The 18,589-nt window shown below is 48.2% G+C and overlaps 1 long non-coding RNA gene and 1 pseudogene across 1 annotated transcript; both read right to left on the reverse strand.

Moving 5' to 3' along the window:
• Positions 1-208: 208 nt before the first annotated feature.
• On the reverse strand, positions 209-13,635 carry LOC123332540. The gene is made up of 3 exons (XR_006549342.1): positions 12,116-13,635; positions 1,361-1,455; positions 209-541 (listed from the first exon to the last, which is right to left on the reverse strand). It is a non-coding gene; the product is annotated as an uncharacterized LOC123332540 (long non-coding RNA).
• Positions 13,636-14,885: 1,250 nt separating this feature from the next.
• On the reverse strand, positions 14,886-16,491 carry LOC112577740 (annotated as a pseudogene).
• Positions 16,492-18,589: the final 2,098 nt, after the last annotated feature.

The following is an 18,589-nucleotide window of genomic DNA, read 5'->3' on the forward strand; positions in this document are numbered from 1 at the left end:
TGACCCCGTGCCATGAAGCAAGGAGACTTGTGGAGCATTTCAAGCAGATAGAAAAATTTTAAGTCATGGTTATGGTTGCATAGCTCTGTAACCCGAAAATTACTGTATTACAACAAAGCTGTTACTTAAACAACAAACCACCCACATGCCCACCCGAGCCTCAGCAGAGTTTTCACCAGGCCTGTGTTCTCCAAGCCCTACAGACCCTTTCCCACCACTGGATTATTTGGAAGCAAATCCCAGATGTCCTGTCATTTATAGATAAATACTTAACAAGTCTCTGAAAACGGTCTTTTTAAAAGTTCTAACATAACTGCAATAATAATTCATTGTACATAAAATGGCCCATGTTACCATCATCAAATTTCCTGGGTTACCACATGCATGTCATTAAGTAGTTGGTTTTGTTTGAATCAAGTCCAGCTGAGATCTACTCACGTCTCTATGGCGCATGTCCCCTCGTTCTTTCTGCAAGATAAGCCGGGTCCTGCATCCAGTTGCTTCTCCCGTCCAATTTGGCCCCTTTGTGAATTTCCTAAAACTGGCAGAGAGACCTGGATTAGAGTCACATTTTTGGGTGACGGTGCTGGGTGTAGAGTGCAGTTTCTGCTGCAGTGTTTGGGCACGAAGCAGCCATGAGTCTGGAAGCACACGTGGCTGCGGGCCAGACTTCCTGAGCCCTGGGCAGACAGGCAGGCGGGCATGGAGCACCCAGAGCCTCACAGAAAGCCCAGTCTGGTGCCCCGGCACCCAGGCTGGAGTCCCACTGAGGCGGTTGGAACCCAGAGCCCAGGAAGTAAAGCGGGAGGGGCGGGGGCACATGACTCTGGTCTCAGAGCAGGCTGCCACTTCTCTCAGACCCCTGGCAAGTTGAAAACAGCAAATCTCAGAAACGTTGGCCACACAGGGCCACATTCTCTGCCCTTAAAGCTGCTTTGATTTGAAGCATTGGGATCCTCTTTACTTGCCTGCAAGAGTGCCCAGGCAGCCTGGGAAGATGGCATTTCACCAGCCTCTTCCCAGCCCAGCCAGCTTACATGGCGCTTCCTGGACCAGTGTCAGGGGACGAAGGGCCCCATGTGGTTTGGGGACGGTACTGCAGGGCGGGGTGCAAAGGGTAGTGAAGGGTTGCAGTGTTTACTGGTGGGCCGCGGGGGAGGGCTTCAGGCACAGTACCTGCCCACCCGCCCTGCAGGGGCCCAGCTTCCTGGATGGGGGCAAGAGGGGAAAAACGAGGCAGGCAGGGGAAAGCAGGAAAATCGGGGCAAGTCAAGGATGAGGCCCTTCCCCAGGGAGTTCTCCACCTATGTTGGCTCAGAACCAGCCTGAGAAGGCGAGCAAAATAGAGGAGCAGCCCCACCTGTGGGTCACCTGATTCCGGGTAAGGAAGTGATGGATTTCACGCAGGCAGGGAAGCAAGCTCAGCATTTCATGATTCAATCTCCACCTTTCTTCCTTAAAGACAATAGTTCACAAAAAGTTACACAACAGGAGTCCATTGTCAAGAAGTTTGAGCAAGGGTGCCAAGACCAAGTAGCAGGGAAAGACGCCTTTTCAGCAACGACATCCACACGAAGAGTGAGCGTGGGCCCTCCCACACACAGGCAGACGTTCCTCAAAATGGACCACAGAGCTGGAACTATAAAATGTGTAGATATGAACGAAGACCACGCAAAATGAGAACAAGCGGAACTGTGTGCTTGGCTTGCTCTAGCGGGAGGCAGCCCCCTCACTTGCATGCTGGCCGAGCCTCAAAGACAGGCAGAGGAGGGGGTGGCTTCATCACGAGAGGGGGGCTCAGGTGCACCCCAAGTGGGAGCTGTGGGCTTGGGGAAGCTGTTGGGGGCCGATTGGAGGTGCTGCAACCCCTGTGGTTCGTTAGGGGAGCGTACTTGGCTTTCTCTGGTTGGTGCTGAGTTGGAAGCGGAGGCAGAAATTAGGGAAGCTGGCAGTTATTGGCCAAGTTTGGGCCTATTGCTACAGGGGCTTAGAAACACTTGGCCACGAAAAAACTTGCACAGGAATCTTCAGAGCAGCATTTTACTCATTACAACGAAAAGGTGGAAACAACCCAAATGGCCATCACCTGATGAGCAGATAAGTCAAATGTGGTCTATTTGTATAATGCAATACTATTTGGCCGTAAAAGGGAGTGAAACACTGCCCTGCTACAACAGAGATGAAACCTGAAAACACGCTGAGTGGAAGAAGTCAGTCGCTAAAGACAACGTATTATGTGATTCTGGCTACAGTCCACGGGGTCACAAAGAGTCAGATGCCACTGAGCGAATATCACTTTCACTTTTTCATTTGTATGAAGGGTTTAGAACAGGCCGATCCAGAGACAGGAGGTATTGGGTTGGCAAAAAAGTTCATTCAGGTTTTCCTGCATGATCTTATGGGAAAACCAGAATGAACTTCCTGGCCAACCCAATAGATGAGTGGTTGCCAGGAGCTGGGGTGGGGTGGGGTGGGGAAATTAGGAGTGACTACAGATGGAGACAGATTTCTTTCTGGAGTTATGGAAATGTTTCAGATGTAGGAATATAGGATGATTGCACAATTCTATGAATAATACTAAAATTCATTGACTTGTACACTTTATCTTTTAAAATATTTATTTAGCTGCACTGGGTCTTAATTTTGGCATGTGGGATCTAGTTCCCTGAACAGAGATCGAACCTGCACAACCCTGCATTGGGAGCAAGGAGTCTTAGCCACTGGACCACCAAGGAAGTCCCCTGAATTGTACACTTTTAATGGAGGGATTGTATGGTATGTGGTGACTAAAATTTTCTCTCCTTGACTAAACTCTAGCCAGGCTTGTCTCAAAGCCTGCTTCTGCATCAGGCCTAGAAAGACTCGGTTTCTGACAGCTCAAACTGCATCCCTGGGGCAACCCCAGCCCCATTTAGAGCGCCCACCTGAGGCTGGACATCTCGGGCCTCTGTGAGAACCCAGAGGCTCATTTCGGACAAGTGCTGTTAAGGAACCAGATGGGGTCTCCCAGCCTCCTGCCTGCTTTATAACTGTCTGCTGCCTGACTCCACTGCCTGAGCTCTCAGCCGTCCCAATTCCCATAGTCTCACTTTAAAATGCCAGTCACCTCCGCACAAGTTGAAATTGAGTTCAGTTCATGCTGGAATTGCCCCACTGGGAGTATAGTGCTGATTAGAACCTGTCCTTTGCACTTCGGCGTCTGGCTGTGTTGATCTCTGTGGTCTTTCTGTTGACACGTTGGACTGTGTCTCAGTGAGGCTCTCTAGTGCTTCATCCAGCAGGCTCCATCCCTAGGTCAGGAAGATCCCCTGGAGGAGGGCATACATGGAAATGCCAGTCTTCCAGTACTCTTGCCTGAAGAATCCCATGGACAGAGGAGCCTGATGGGCTACAGTCCATGGGGTTGCAAAGAGTCAGACAACTGAAATGATTTAGCACGCACGCACACAAGGAACATATTAAATGAGGAATGCCGTGTGGTGCCCATAGAGGCAGCAGCAGAGAGCCTCACTGATGTGATGGACGCTGGGGACAGGAGGGCATCTTTGTGATGTACACACTCCTAAGTACCTATCCTGCTCCAGCCCTGTTGATCCAGCCCTTGGTGGAATTCTGGATCCTGGAACGAGGCTGCTGGCATTGGGGGCAGCTGAAGATGAGGTGCAAATCTTGCAATCAGCCCAAAGGAGCACAGAGGGCCAGACGGGGCAGGTAGGAGTGGTGGCCTGGGAAGGGACCTGACCTCCACCAGCTGACCCGGGGACAAGGCTGGGCTGTCCTCGTCTCCCCTGCCTCACTCCCTTGTTACTGAAACTGGTCATTCTGCGTGTTTATAAATAGTTGTTTCAAGTAACCCATGCACCACAATACAAATTTGCACACCCAGCAGGGTTTCCAGGGGATGGATTACTTCCTTCCCGCCAACCCCGGGCCCTGACCCCTTCCCAGAAGAACAACCACGGCCACTAGGTCTTGGGTATTTTCCCCAGTTTGCTTGAATTTAACAGGAAAAAAAGAAGAAAAACAGAAGTGAGGGGGAGGAAATGCCAGTCTTCAGAAAGTATTTATTTTCCACCAGAGATACTAGTTCCCCAAAAGAGGATGGAAACACCAGAAAGTGGAGTCACGCGGTTTTGTTCCCTTCCTACTCCCCTCCTTGTGACACCACCCACTCCCCACCTCCTAATTGCTGACAAGTGGAGGCACCAGAAGGCACCCAGCACAGCACCCAGGGGCCCAATACCACCTCTGGGAGGCCAGTTTGAGCTCAGCTCCCACAGCTGCCCTCCCATCCCCAGGGGTCAGGCAGCAGCCTGGCTGGACCACCCAACCTGGGAGGTGGAGGGGGGCGGTGTGTATACAGCTTGTCCTCATGGCCACATTGCCGTCCTACTGGTGCTACAAGCCGGGACTCTGTCCTGAGAGCTCAGACCCATGCTCTGTGGCCAGCAGGACCCCTTCTCAGCTGATGGGAGTGGGACCTGCCCTCTCCTTACCCGCACCTGTGACCTGCACCTCTTACCCTCTCCCATCTTCCCCGCAACCTGTGACCCTCGAGGACGCCTATCCTGTTGGGTCCCCTCCTCACAGCCACACTGTAAGGGGAAGAAGAACCTTGTATTCTATGACAAGTTAATTGCTAAAGGAATGTCGCCTATAAGCTCAAATTATATGCATTGGTCCAGCTCTGGGAACCCCACCTCCCAGGTAATGAGCATTAAGCTAAAGTACCTTTGCTTAGCTCACAAGAAATATCCTGACCAGGCCCACCTGAAATGACGGCAGGGAGAAAGAAATGAACACACCCCCTCCAGAAGCTGATGGGAACCGGGAAATGTTTGACTTTAACTCCCTTCCTATTTAATGTAAAAGAAACCTGAATTCTAACTCAGGCAAGATGGTTCTTTGTGGGGAGGGGTGAATGAGCCTACCATCTTGGCGATTTGCTGGCTTTCCAAATAAAGTCATATTCCTTGCCCCAACAATTTGTCTCTTGATTATTGGCCTGTCAGGAGGCCAGTAGTACGAGCTTAGACTTGGTAACAACACGATAGTTTTACATCATCGAAGTCTAAACACTCAAGGCTGTGTCTTGTATATTGTCGTACAGAGGGTGTGCCTCCGTTCTGTTTGTAAAAGCTGAGCCCTGGTCTTGATTCTGCTCCAGGACACCCAGGTCCCCTCACCCTCCCTGGGGGCCTGGAGGGCCATCCACTGTCCAGGACCGAGAGGGGCTGTCCTGGCCTCCTGGAGGAGGCTGTTGAAGGCCCTGCCCTCTCCCTGGCCTCTCTAGCAATCTTCTTGCTTGTCTGGACTGCCAGGGTTTCTTTTGTGGATGGTCTTTCCCAGAAAGGCTGGGTAGGGTTGGAGGTCTGGGGTCTGCTCATCACTCTGGAGCCTGAACCACAGCTTAACTTCTGTAAGCTTCCAGATGCCATCTCCCCTGTAAACGCTGACCTGATTCCCCACCCTCTCTGGGTGACAGCCTCGTTTTGGGTTGAAGCCTAAATAGTTCTTTGGCCCTGAATGTCAGAAACAACCAGGATCTATTTGTCTCAGGGTCAGCTTGGCAAAGTTCCCGGAGCCAGGCGTGCCCTTGGTCTGTAATATCAGCTTCCCCACATCCCTACTTGGCTTCTACTGTGCCTTTAAGAACATTCTGCCTCAGCTTAGGGTCACCTCTGACCTCTTCTCTGCTCTGTCCAGTGCTTTTAGTCTGTGACCTGCTGCCACACCCCATGCCCTCCAGCCTTTTGTTTCCTCTGCCACCCCTCCTCCCCCATGGGTGTGTCCCCTCCTCTTTGAGAGCAGATGGTTAATTGGAGTGATTCCTCTAATTCTCTCTGATGCCTTTTGCCCCACTGGGTTAACTCTCCCCAGATTGGGTGTTTGGTGTGCCCCACCCAGGCTGCAGACTTTCTTTCCTTTCTTTTTCTGCACCACCCCTCACCTTTCTTTCTTGTTTCTGGCACCCTGTTTGAAGGTCAGTCTGCCCCTTGTCTGGACCCTGCCTTATTTCTGGGCCCCCTGCTCTGATATAGTTCAGTCCCTGGGCTCCTGGGTGGATGACCTCCCTCCATCCTGGCCCAGGGCCTCCCAGGGGACCTGCCGCAAGACAGTGGAGCCAAGGGCAGAGCTACCTGGCTGCCCAGTCCCAGGCTGGTGCCCAGGGTGGGGTGATCCTGGGCAGCCTCGTGAAGCAGGGCTGTGGCCCTGGACCCCCCGCCCCAGAGGCTCCGGGCCTGCGACCAGACACCGACTGCCAGGAACAGAGGCCTCCCTGCCTTCCAGGAGTCAGTTCCTGCCGGCCAAGGTGTTCCAGCTGCTAGCCCTGGGCCTGCAGTGACACAGCCGAGACCTGGCTCCCACGAAGGAGCCAAGGGAGGCCAGTCGCTGCACGGGGCCTCCCAGTGGCCTCCCTGTGGCTTGGGCCTCTCACAGCACAGCTACTGGGTTCCAGAAGGACCTTCCCAAGAGCCAGTGTTCCAGAAGGCCACTTGAGAGGTCTTAACAGTTCACTGTCGTGTGATTCGTCCTAACGTGATGAACCGTGCACAATCGCAGCACACAATTTTAGAAGTTTGTGCAAACAACACACCCTGAAACTGTCACCCCAGGCCAGATTGCAAACATTGCCCCCAAATTTTCCTCTGGCCCCTCTTTGCTCTCCCCATCCTCAAATAATCACTGACAGGTTGTAGATGTCTAGAGATTCATTTCATGGATTTCTTATGGACTTCTATATTCTATACTCTCATATAATGAAAACACATAACATGCTCTCTTTTTGTCAGATTTCCTTGCTCAGCATAAGAACTCTGAGATTCATATAAGTTGCTCAGGACATTTCACACCAGGGACCATGCCACTGCATGGATGAAGAGACCTCAGAGTGCTTGTCCACTTACCCACTGATGGACAGTAGGGCTGTCTCCAGTTTTGGGATATTACAAATAAAGCAGCTATGAAAACTTTTGCAGTGTTTGTATGGACACATATGTACTTTCATTCCTCTTGGCAAAAATCACTAAGAAAGTGACAGTTTTCCACAGTGGTTGTACCATTTTCACCCACCAGTAGTAAAGGAATTTCAACTCCCTCCAGCGCTTGGTAGAGTCAGATTATTTTTTTAGCCCTTTTCATATTATGCAGTGGGATCTCATTGTAGTTCTAAATTGCATTTTCCTAATGACTAAATATGTGGACCATCTTTCATGGGCTTACTTATTTGTCATCTATGTATTTTCTTTGGTAAGGTGTCTTTTCAACCACTTTGACCAATTTTTTAATAATTAAATTGCTTTCTCATTATTGAGTTTTTAAAAACATAACCTCACCAAGCAATTTCAGTTTTCTTTGTGGGAAGATTTTAATTTTATTTTATTTAAGTCTTCACTACCCCCTCCCTTTTTTTTAGCCTCTTGGCATGGAGAATATTAGTTCCCTGATCAGGGATCATACCCTCTCACCTCAGAAGTGAAAGCACAGAATCCTAACCACTGGACTGCTAAGGAATTCCCAAGGGAAGATTTTAAACTAACAGTTCAATTTTTAAAACAGACATAGGGATATTCAGGTTATCTTCTTATTTGGTGAGTTTGGCAATTTGTTTCTCAAGGCATTTGTCAAAGGTATTGGCATAGAGTTGTTCATTATATTTCCTTAATATTCTTTTAATCACTAGATTGATTACTAATCGTTCATGTTTTCTAAGTTATGTATTTAAGGCTAAAAAGTTTTCCTCTGAGACTGAATTGGGCTCTATTGCACAAGCTTTACACCAATAGTGTTCTCTCATATTTATTATATGAAATTTTTCATCTGCTCTTTTACTCAAAAGTTAGTTATCTGAAGACTCTCATTTTTAAAAATAAGACAAATCCATAATTATAGCTAGAGACATCACCACCCCTCTCTCAGTAGTTGATAGAAATCTAGATTTCTGATTTTCTAGAAATCTAGAAAGTCAGTTGGGATGTTAAAGGCTTCAATATTATCAACCAACAGAATCTAACTGGCATTTATCGGACTTTCCACCCACAAGAGCGAGACACAACATGCAGTTCTAATTGCCGTGTGGTCATGGTCACAGCAGCCACCAGGAACCACCTGAATGTATCTTCTGCTGAAATGCCCGGGGAACATATTCCACGGTAGCCAGAAAACAAGCATCAACAGATTTAAAGGACTGAAATCATAGAAGTTCTGTCTCTGACCATGGTGGAATCAAACTAGAAGTCTTCAACAGAAAGATAACAAGAAAATCCAAACACTTGGAAAAAACACATGTCAAAATCATCAGCAGGTCAAAAGAGGACATCTCAACGGGAGCTACGAAATAAGCTGAACTGAATAAAAAAGAAAATACAACATATAAAAATGTGAAAAATGTCTGGGCAGCAACAAACATGGGGTTTAGAGGGGACTCATCGCATTAAATGCTTATATGAGAAAAGACTATATAAGAATGCATCTTTCAAATGAAAAAAAAATGTAAGCTTCCACCTTGCTAAGTCACTTCAGTCGTGTCCGACTCTGTGCGACCTCATAGAGGCAGCCCACCAGGCTCCCCCGTCCCTGGGATTCTCCAGGCAAGAACACTGGAGTGAGTTGCCATTTCCTTCTCCAATGCATGAAAGTGAAAAGCAAAAGCGAAGTCGCTCATTCGTGTCCAACTCTTAGCCACCCCATGGACTACAGCCTACCAGGCTCCTCCATCCATGGGATTTTCCAGGCAAGAGTACTGGAGTGGGGTGCCATTGCCTTCTTATGAACTAGAAAAAGATGAGCAAAAATAAATCGAAAGTAAAAAGAAGGAAATTCAAAGGCAGAAACCAATTAAGTTGTAAATAGACAAAAAATAGAAAAAATCAACGAAACAGAGTGTATTTCTTTGAAAAGATTAATCAAAATGACAAACTCCTAGCAAGACTGATAAATGGGGACATCACTACAGACCTTGCAGACACCAAAAGGGAGGTAAGGGAATATTACAAACAACTGCAAAGCATAATGTGATGATTTAGATGAACTGGAACAAGTCCAAGAAAAAGTACAAACCACCACAACTTATCCAGTTTAGAATGGATCGTGGGAATAGCCCCGTAACTATTATGGACCGTGACTCCATAATCTCCCAAAGGTTTGGGTCTCCCAAAGGAAGACCCAAACAGCCCAGGTGGTTTCATGGAGAATTCTACCAAACATTTAAAGAAAAAATTTACACAATCTCATCCATAAAACAAGAGGAGGAGATAATTCTCAATTTATTTCGTGAAGTTAGTATTGTCCAGATACCATAGCCAAATAAAGACAATACAAAATAAGAAAACTGGAGACACACTTCTCTTATGATAGATGCAAAAACCTACAGCTAATATTATATACTTAATAGTGAAAGACTGAATACTTTCCCTGTAAATTAGAATGAGGCAAGGCTGTCCACTCTCACCATCCTTATGCAGTGTAGGATTGGATGGAGTTTCTAGCCAGTGGACGAAGGCAAGAAAATATAAGGCATTCATACATGAGAAGGAAGAACTAAAACTGCCCCTATTTCAGATCATATGACTCTCAATGTAGAAAATCCCAAGAAAACTACACACACACACAAAAAAAAAACCTCCTAGAATTAAATTTTCTTTTTGTGTAAAAAGAGAGTTTGGATTTTTGTAAAGAATGCCATATTCCTAGAAACTAAAATGTGCATTCTCCTAAATAACAGCTTCTAAAGAGATAATCACAATGGAAACTGAAAATTTTTGGATTGCCCAACAATGGAAATATGACATGTAGAAAGCTGCAACACTAAATGGAAGCATATAGCCTTAAAAGCATTTATCACAAAACTGAAAGGGTTAAAAAAAGTATCTAAATATTCAATTTAAGCAATTACAAAAGAGCAGAGTAAATCCCAGAGAGCAGAAGGAAGTACCAAAGGTAAGAACAGAAAGGAAAGAAATGGAAATTGACTAACAAAAACTCAGAACTGGTACTTTAGGGGACTTTCTTGGCAGCCCAGTGGTTAAGACTCAGTGCTCCCAATTTAGGGAGTGCAAGTTCGATCCTTGGTTGGGGAAAAAAGATCCCACTGGTCATGCAACATGGCCAAAAGTAAATGAATAAATTAATTAATTTAAAAAACTGGTACTTTAAAAAGACATGTCATGTCATCACACCACTAACATGTCCAACAAGAACAATGAGAAAAGACATGAATCTGCAATGAAAGAGAAAAACATACAGAAGAAATATTAGATATTGAAATTATTAGTGAATCCTACAAACAACTTGATACCAGTACATTTAAAAGGGAAAAAGAAATGGGTAACATTCTAGAAAAACACAGAGAGACTGAATATACTGGGACCATGACTACTAGCAGGCTTCCCAGGTGCTGCAGTGGTAAAGAATCCGCCTGCCAATGAAGAAGAGGCAAGAGACGCAGGTTCAATCCCTGGGTGGGGAAGATCCCCTGGAGGAAAAACTGGCAACCAACCCACTCTTGTATTCTTGCCTGGGAAATTCCATGGACAGAGGAGCCTGGAAGGCCACAGTCTAGAGGGTCGCAAGGAGTCAGACACGACTGAGAATGCACACACACACACACACACACACAGAGCTACTAGATATGCCAACAGAACTCAGCCAGCCCCAAACGGCCAGGACTTGGCCAATACCTGCCAGCTTCCCTAATTTCTGCCTCCACTTCCGGCTCAGGACCAACCAGAGAAAGTCAAGTACGCTGCTGTAACCAACCAGATGGGTTGCAGCACCTCCAGTCGGCTGCCCACAGCTTCCCCAAGCCCATAGCCCCCTCTCGGAGAGCACCTGAGCTCCCCTTTCACGATGGAGCTGCCCCCTCCTCTGTCTGCCTTGAATCTCTCCAGCATGCAAGTGAGGGGGCTACTTCCCTATCAGAGCAAGGTGAGCACATAGCCTCTCTTGTTCTGATTTACATGGTCTTTGGTTACCGCCACAATGTTTGACCAAAACACACACAAGCACACCAGATATGGCTGATTTCACAGGTGAATTTTTACTGTGATCGTGGAACAGAAAACTCCCTGTCTTAACAATTTCAGAGACTTCCTGGCTGTCCAGTGGTTAAGACTCTCAACTTTGAGGGGGAATGAAGAGAGAGAATGGGTTTGACCTCAGATCGGGGAGGACCCCTCATGCTACATGGCACAGCCAAAAAAAAGTTTAAAAAAAAATCATGGAAGGCTAGCATGATCTCAACTCCAAAACGAAAGTTAAAAGACCAATCTAATTCCTGATGGTGAATGCAGAAAACCCAAAGAAACTTTTAATAAATTGAAGTCAGCTATATAACAAAAAATGTTAGACCTCTGACCATGTTGGGTTTACAGTGGGTTTTCAATGTCAGGAAACTGATGTATGTACTTCCCATTACAGGTTAAAGGAAAACAAAATCCACGATCATCTTAACAGATGCAGAAGGAGGACTTGAAACAATTGAAAACTCATTTGTGATTTTTTAAAAATCGTCTAGCAACCTAGGAGTAGAAGAACAACTTGTTGATCTGATAAAGGGCATTGCCATAAAAAGATACAGTAAAATTAAAGACCACAAATTATGGGAGGAAAGACAGACATTTGATCATACAACAATTTTTGGAATTATGCATGGCAAAACATTCTATAAAGAAATACATACAAACATGCACAAACAGATCAGAGAAAACATTTGCAAAGTATATGGTAAAAAGTTCCTAATATACTAATTGCTCTTACAAATCACTAAGAAAAAAATCCACCTGATAGGAAAATGGGCTAAGATTGCAAAACTTTTCTGGGCTGTAGACCCTGCACTGGGCTTCCCCGGTGGCTCAGTGGTAAAGAATCTGCTTACAATTCAAGAGACACGGGTTCGATCCCTGAGTTAGGAAGAGCCCCTGGAGGAGGGCACAGCAGTCCACTCAAGTATTCTTGCCTGGAGGATCCCCATGGACAGAGGAGCTTGGTGGGCTCCATAAGGTCACAGTGACTGAGCACACACATGCAGACCCTGAGTTAATCAGGAATCGTTTGATGACGTAGTACAGAAACCCAGTTCAAACTGATTTCTGCATGGGGGAATGTATTGACTCACCTGGACATAAGGCATGACTTAATCCGGATGCGTCATCCATCTCTCCTCCTGTTTCAGTCTGACTTTCCTCCACATGGCTTCATTCCTGGGCAGTCTCTTCTGAAATCCTGGCCACATTGTGCCAGCTCAGCGTCTCCATGGAGAAAACGAGAGCAGACCTGAGTGACTTCTCATTGCCCCCACCTGAGCCATTTGCCTCCGTGAACCAACTTCAGCTGCCAAGGACAGACTGGCTGGCCAATCTGGGTTTCTAACCTCCCCTAGACTAAGAGTGGGGAGAGAGACCCCAAAAGGAAACCAAAATACTCTTACCAGAAAAGAGCCGAGGGCTGTAGAAAGTTATGCAGGCAAAAGGGAGCTCAGCCCATCCCAATCCTATTTAGAAATTAAAACAGGTCTGGATGGCCTTTTGCTCAAAGAATTTCTTCTTCTACCGAATGATTTGAAACATCTATTGTGTGCTTTTCTTTTCCATGAAAAAAAAAATTGTATTAGGTTTTGTAATCCAGTACCACAATCTATTATGTACTTTAAAACACAGAGTACTTGCCCTTCTGGTACCTCCAGACGTGGATTCTAATTAACTAATTGCATAAACGCCATGGAAGCAAAGTAGGAAAGGACTTCTGGGAGCCTGCCTGTGTTTCTGGGAGGAATTCTGGGAGGACCGAAGAAAAGCAGGAGGGAGGCAGGAGAGCTCCATGTGGAGAACCTGGTGCTTGCCAAACCCCTGCAGTGGGCGGGAGCCTGGGGGCCGAGTCCAGGATGGAAGCCAGCGGGTGGAGGGTGGAGGGCAGGAGGTGGGCCAGCAGGGCCTGGGCTATGAGGTCAGACACTGTCAGAGGGCCTTGATCAGGGCTGTGACTGGGTCAGGCGTGGATATTAAAGGATTCTCAGGGCTGGCAGTTCATCAATTAAATATAGAGTTACCATGGTTGTCATGTTTAGTCACTAAGAGTTGCTATGAAAGTATTAAGTCACTCAGTCGTGTTCAACTCTCTTGGACCCCATGGACTATAGCCCGCCAGGCTCCTCTGTCCATGGAATTTTCCAGGCAAAAATACTGGAGTGGGTAGCCATTCCCATCTTCCTGACCCAGGGATTGAACCCAAAACTCCCACATTGCAGGCCGATTCTTTACCAGCTGAGCCACCAGGGAAGCCCTAAGAGTTATCATGTTACCTAGCAATTCCTCTTCCGGGTTTATTCCCAAGAGAAATGAAAACATGTGTCCACATGAAAGGCTGTTAAATAGGTGATCACAGCCGCCTTATCACAGTCTCCAAAAGTCCATCTGTGTATGAAGGGATAAACAAATCGTGGTCCATCCATTCAATAGGTGGACCTACCCAGCTTTTAAAGGGAATGAAACCCTCACTCCTGCTAAAACACAGCTACACCCTGAAGACATTCAGTTCAATTCGGTTCAATCACTCAGTCGTGTCCAACCCTTTGCGACCCCACGAATCGCAGCACACCAGACCTCCCTGTCCATCACCAACTCCCGGAGTTCACTCAGACTCACATCCATCGAGTCGGTGATGCCATCCAGCCATCTCATACTCTGTCATCCCCTTCTCCTCCTGCCCCCAATCCCTCCCAGCATCAGGGTCTTTTCCAATGAGAAATCTCTTCACATGAGGTGGCCAAAGTACTGGAGTTTCAGCCTAAGCATCAGTTCTTCCAGTGAACACCCAGGAGGACTGATCTCCTTTAGGATGGACTGGTTGGATCTCCTTGCAGTCCAAGGGACTCTCAAGAGTCTTCTCCAACACCACAGTTCAAAAGCATCAATTCTTTGGCGCTCAGCTTTCTTCACAGTCTAACTCTCACATCTATACATGACCACTGGAAAAACCATAGCCTTGACTAGACGGACCTTTGTTGGCAAAGTGATCTCTCTGCTTTTGAATATGCTATCTAGGTTGGTCATAACTTTCCTTCCAAGGAGTAAGCGTCTTTTAAGTTCATGGCTGCAAACACCATCTGCAGTGATTTTTTTGAGCCCCCCAAAATAAAGTCTGACACTATTTCCACTGTTTCCCCATCTATTTCCCATGAAGTGATGGGACCGGATGCCATGATCTTCGTTTTCTGAATGTTGAGCTTTAAGCCAACTTTTTCACTCTCCACTTTCACTTTCATCAAGAGGCTTTTTAGTTCCTCTTCACTTTCTGCCATAAGGGTGGTGTCATCTGCATATCTGAGGTTATTGATATTTCTCCCGGCAATCTTGATTCCAGCTTGTGCTTCTTCCAGCCCAGCGTTTCTCATGATGCAGCTGCATATAAGTTAAATAAGCAGGGTGACAATATACAGCCTTGACATACTCCTTTTCCTACTTGGAACCAGTCTGTTGTTCCATGTCCAGTTCTAACTGTTGCTTCCTGACCTGCGTATAGGTTTCTCAAGAGGCAGGTCAGGTGGTCTGGTATTCCCATCTCTTTCAGAATTTTCCACAGTTTATTGTGATCCACACAGTCAAAGGCTTTGGCACACATTAAGCTCAGTGAAAAGAGTCAAACAAACTCATAGAGACAGAGAGTGTATTAGCACTTGCCTAGGGCTGGGAGAAGGCAATGGCACCCAACTCCAGTACTTTTGCCTGGAAAATCCCATGGACGGAGGAGCCTGGAAGGCTGCAGTCCATGAGGTTGCTAGACACGGACACGGCTGAGTGACTTCACTTTCACTTTTCACTTTGATGCATTGGAGAAGGAAATGGCAACCCACTCCAGTGTTCTTGCCTGGAGAATCCCAGGGACGGGAAGCCTGGTGGGCTGCTGTCTATGGGGTGGCACAGAGTCGGACACGACTGAAGCGACGCAGCAGTAGCAGCAGGGCTGGGAGGGATGGAGGGCTGAGGGATGGGGGCTAGAAGGCAGGAGGTTTCCTTTTGAAGTGATGAAGTGTTCTAAAAATTAACTGTGGCGACAGCTGCAGGGCTGTGAACACACTAAAAACCACTGAACTGTGCGCTTCAGATGAGTGAATTATACGGTGTGTGAATTACGTCTCAACAAAGCTGTTAAAAGAAAACAGGGACTTCCCTGATGGTCCAGTGGTTAAGACTCTGCCTTCCAATGCAGGGCGCATGGCTTCCACCCTTGGTCCAGGAAGATCCCACAGGCCACGAAGCAACTAAATCCATGAGCCCTAAAACCCACACGCCACAATGAAGAGAAGCTCCCACCTGCCACAGCTAGAGACAGCCTGCGAGCAGCAACGAAGACCCAGTGCAGCCAAAAATAAAGAATGATTTACTAAAAAAAAAAAAAAAAAAAAGGACAGTCCTCACAGGTGAGTTAAAAATGCAGAGAGAAGCTGGGTGGAGTGGGGGACCCCCTGGAAACAGATGCAGTCCACTGCTGACTTGGGCCACATCCCGGGGGGAGGAGCCCACTACTCTCACAGAAGCAGCATCTTCTCGCCCACAACGTGGCCCCGGGCAGAATGACAGGCAGAATCTGTGAGGCTGGGACAGAAGGAGCCCCCCCCCACTTTCTCATCCCTCCTGCCATCTGCCCGGTTGCTTTTGTTTTTTCAGTCTGATGGGTTTAATTTTTATTGTGAGGTAGTTCAACCAATCTCAAGTATTTTCTGACATAAATTCAATGGAAGTTTCAATCTTGCCTCTTGTTTGTGTGTGTGGAGTATGGTTTATTAAGCTGTGCCTTAGTACAGGTTGCTGGGGCTTGCCCGTGGTGCTTTTAATGGATAAGGCCTCTGTATGCTGCCAACTTTCCTTGAGCAATGATACCAGGAAGTTGACAGCTAAGTGGATGTTGTACACAGCTCCTCGTCTGTCATCTTCACGTGGCCAACAGCCACTGCCAGACACAGCAGCTTCTTCATCTGGAACTTGATCGTGGACTTCACTTCATCAGCTTCAGACACCATGTTCCCACTGTGGGTCAGCAAGGATGGGAACTTGCCAGCCTTGTTCAGGTCTGGGCCCAGGATTCGTGGGATCTGCTTAATCAGGGAGAGACGCTGAAGCCAAAAAGACATCATACTTCTTGGCCAGCTTCTTGACCGGTTTCTTGCTCTTGTTGAGTTTCTTCAGCACCTTGCTGTCCATGTGGGGGATATCCAAGCCTTGGCCTTATCACACTGCTGCTGGTCCCTCAGGACACATACTTGGGGCGGGGAGTGGACACCACAAGCAGGGCATTAAGCCTGACAGTGCCTGGGAAGCATTTGCCCTTCTGAGGGTCATAGTTCTTCAGGCTGCCCTGAAGCTCCACCGTCTCTAAACACTTCCAGGGCTTGTGCTGTTCCTGGACAGGACTTCCTGCACTGCCTATAGAGGGTGTCTCAGGAGACTGCTGCTCATGGTTCCTTGAACCCTGAAAACCAGAAAAGAGTTGCCTTTTTTTTTAATTGGTGTATAATTGCTTTACCATGTTCTATTAGTTTCTGCTCTACAGTGGATTGAATCAGCTATATGTATACATATATCCCCTCCCTCTTGGACCTCCCTTCTACTGCACCGCGCCCCCATCCCACCTCTCTAGGTCATCACAGAGCACTGAGCTGAGTTCCCTGGGCTATACAGAAGGTTCCCACTACATTTTACACATGGTGGTGTATATATGGGGCTTCCCTGGTAGCTCAGATGGTAAAGAATCGCCTGCAATGCAGGAGACCCAGCTTCAAACCCTGGGTTGGGAAGATCCCCTGGAGAAGGGAAAGGCACCCACTCCAGATTCTTGCCTGGAGAATTCCATGGACATAAGAGCCTGGCAGGCTACAATCCATGGAGCTGCAAAGAGTTGGAAATGACTAAGCAACTAACACTTTTTCGCTTTCAGTGTATGTATATCAACCCCAATCTCCCAATTCATCCCACCATCCCCAGTTGTTGGACCCCGTCTGTGTCCCAGCTAGAAAGTCAGCCCCTTGGGAGGAGGGTTGAGCTCTTTCTCTGGCTGAGTCTTTCCAGCCATGAGGTCCGTTGGGACCTGGCTCAGCTGGGCTCCCTGTGGTCTGCTAAGTGAATGAATGAGTGAACAGATGAGTGAGTGGATGAGGGAGGAAGTAGATGGGAGAAGCAGCTGGGCTTGGGTGGGTCCATCCAGCAGGCCGGTTGCCAAACAGAAAGCTGTCCACTCCCCGAGTGGCCGCTGGGTGGCAGCCTGGTGACACTATGGCCAGGAGGGCTCAGAGCCGGAGGTGTAGGGAGGCCCAATGACTGGGGGGACTGCTGCCTAGCAGGGGCTAACTGGGCTCCCCTTTGCCAGGCTGCCTTCCAAGATGAAAGGAGGGTGACCAAAGGAAAAGTTGGCTGGAATGTTTTCCAGGAACAGCAGTGGTCTAGAAAGTATTAATACAAAACTCCAAAAGGCGAGGGTCTAGATCCCATCAAAGCCACCCGCCCAGGGTAAAACCCAGTGCCTTCAGAGAGAGGGCAGCGGCCTGGCCCAGGTGGGAGGAGAAGTCAGGTTTCGGGACAGGGGCTCCTCCAGACCCTCAGCCTTCCTGGAACTCAGCCAGTCTTTGGGAGAGGGGATATGACCCAGGTCCATGGCCGGACAGTCCAACAGTATCACCAGTGCCTAGTGTGGGCTACTGGGCTGATGGGAGAGAGGATTCAGACATGAGAGCCTTACTCATGGAGGAGGGGGCAGGCAGGATGGGGGAGGGCAAGCCACGAGGACTCACAGGGTACCATGATCAAGCCTGGAAGGGCCAGCGGGTGACTGGGTGGAGAGTGCAGAGCCATTTTGTGTGGTCTGAAAGCTGGCTGGGAAAGATACAAGGGGGTAAGACCAGACCCTGTGGCCAGTCTGTCCCGTGAGGAGTATCTGTCTGTTCTGATTGTTGCTGGGGACAGTGGGAGTTCTGCAGCAGGGTCTCGATCCCAGCTGGCCTGGGGGCAGAGTGTGGAAAGAAGGCTCTGGCTGAGAATCCCAGGGACAGGGGAGCCTGGTGGGCTGCCGTCTATGGGGTCGCACAGAGTTGGACACGACTGAAGCAACTTAGCAGCAGCAGTAGCCTTTGGTGAATAATTTTGGGGGTGTGATGGTGGGGTTCCAGTGGAACAAAGGAGGGCTGGGAGGAGAGAGGGCTTCAGAGGAAACCCATTACTGTAGGCCCTGGGGGCATTGGACATGGGGTGCAGTGAAGGGGTGCTGAGAGGGGCTGGTCAAGTTTCCGGTGTGGTCTCCCGGGTCTTTGCATCCTCCCTTCACCCTCCAACCCCCCTCTTCTGCACTGTGGGCGACCAGCTTCTTCCTCACATAAGCTAACTGGGCCCAGCTTTATTTTCCAGACCCTAGGAGGGTGACCAGGAAGCCCAGGACCCCGGTGGGGCTCCCTCTCTTCCAGCAGCCAACACAGAGCCCCCAGTGAGGGGAACTGGAGGACTAGCCACCCTTGCCTACACTGCCATGCACGGCCACTGCAGGGGCCACACCTGGCAGCAGTGGTCAGCTATCTGGGGACACTCTGTACCCTGGGGGGGGTGGCTCA

The sequence above is a fragment of the Bubalus bubalis genome, chromosome 3, assembly GCF_019923935.1.
Source record: "Bubalus bubalis isolate 160015118507 breed Murrah chromosome 3, NDDB_SH_1, whole genome shotgun sequence".
Lineage (NCBI taxonomy): Eukaryota > Metazoa > Chordata > Mammalia > Artiodactyla > Bovidae > Bubalus > Bubalus bubalis.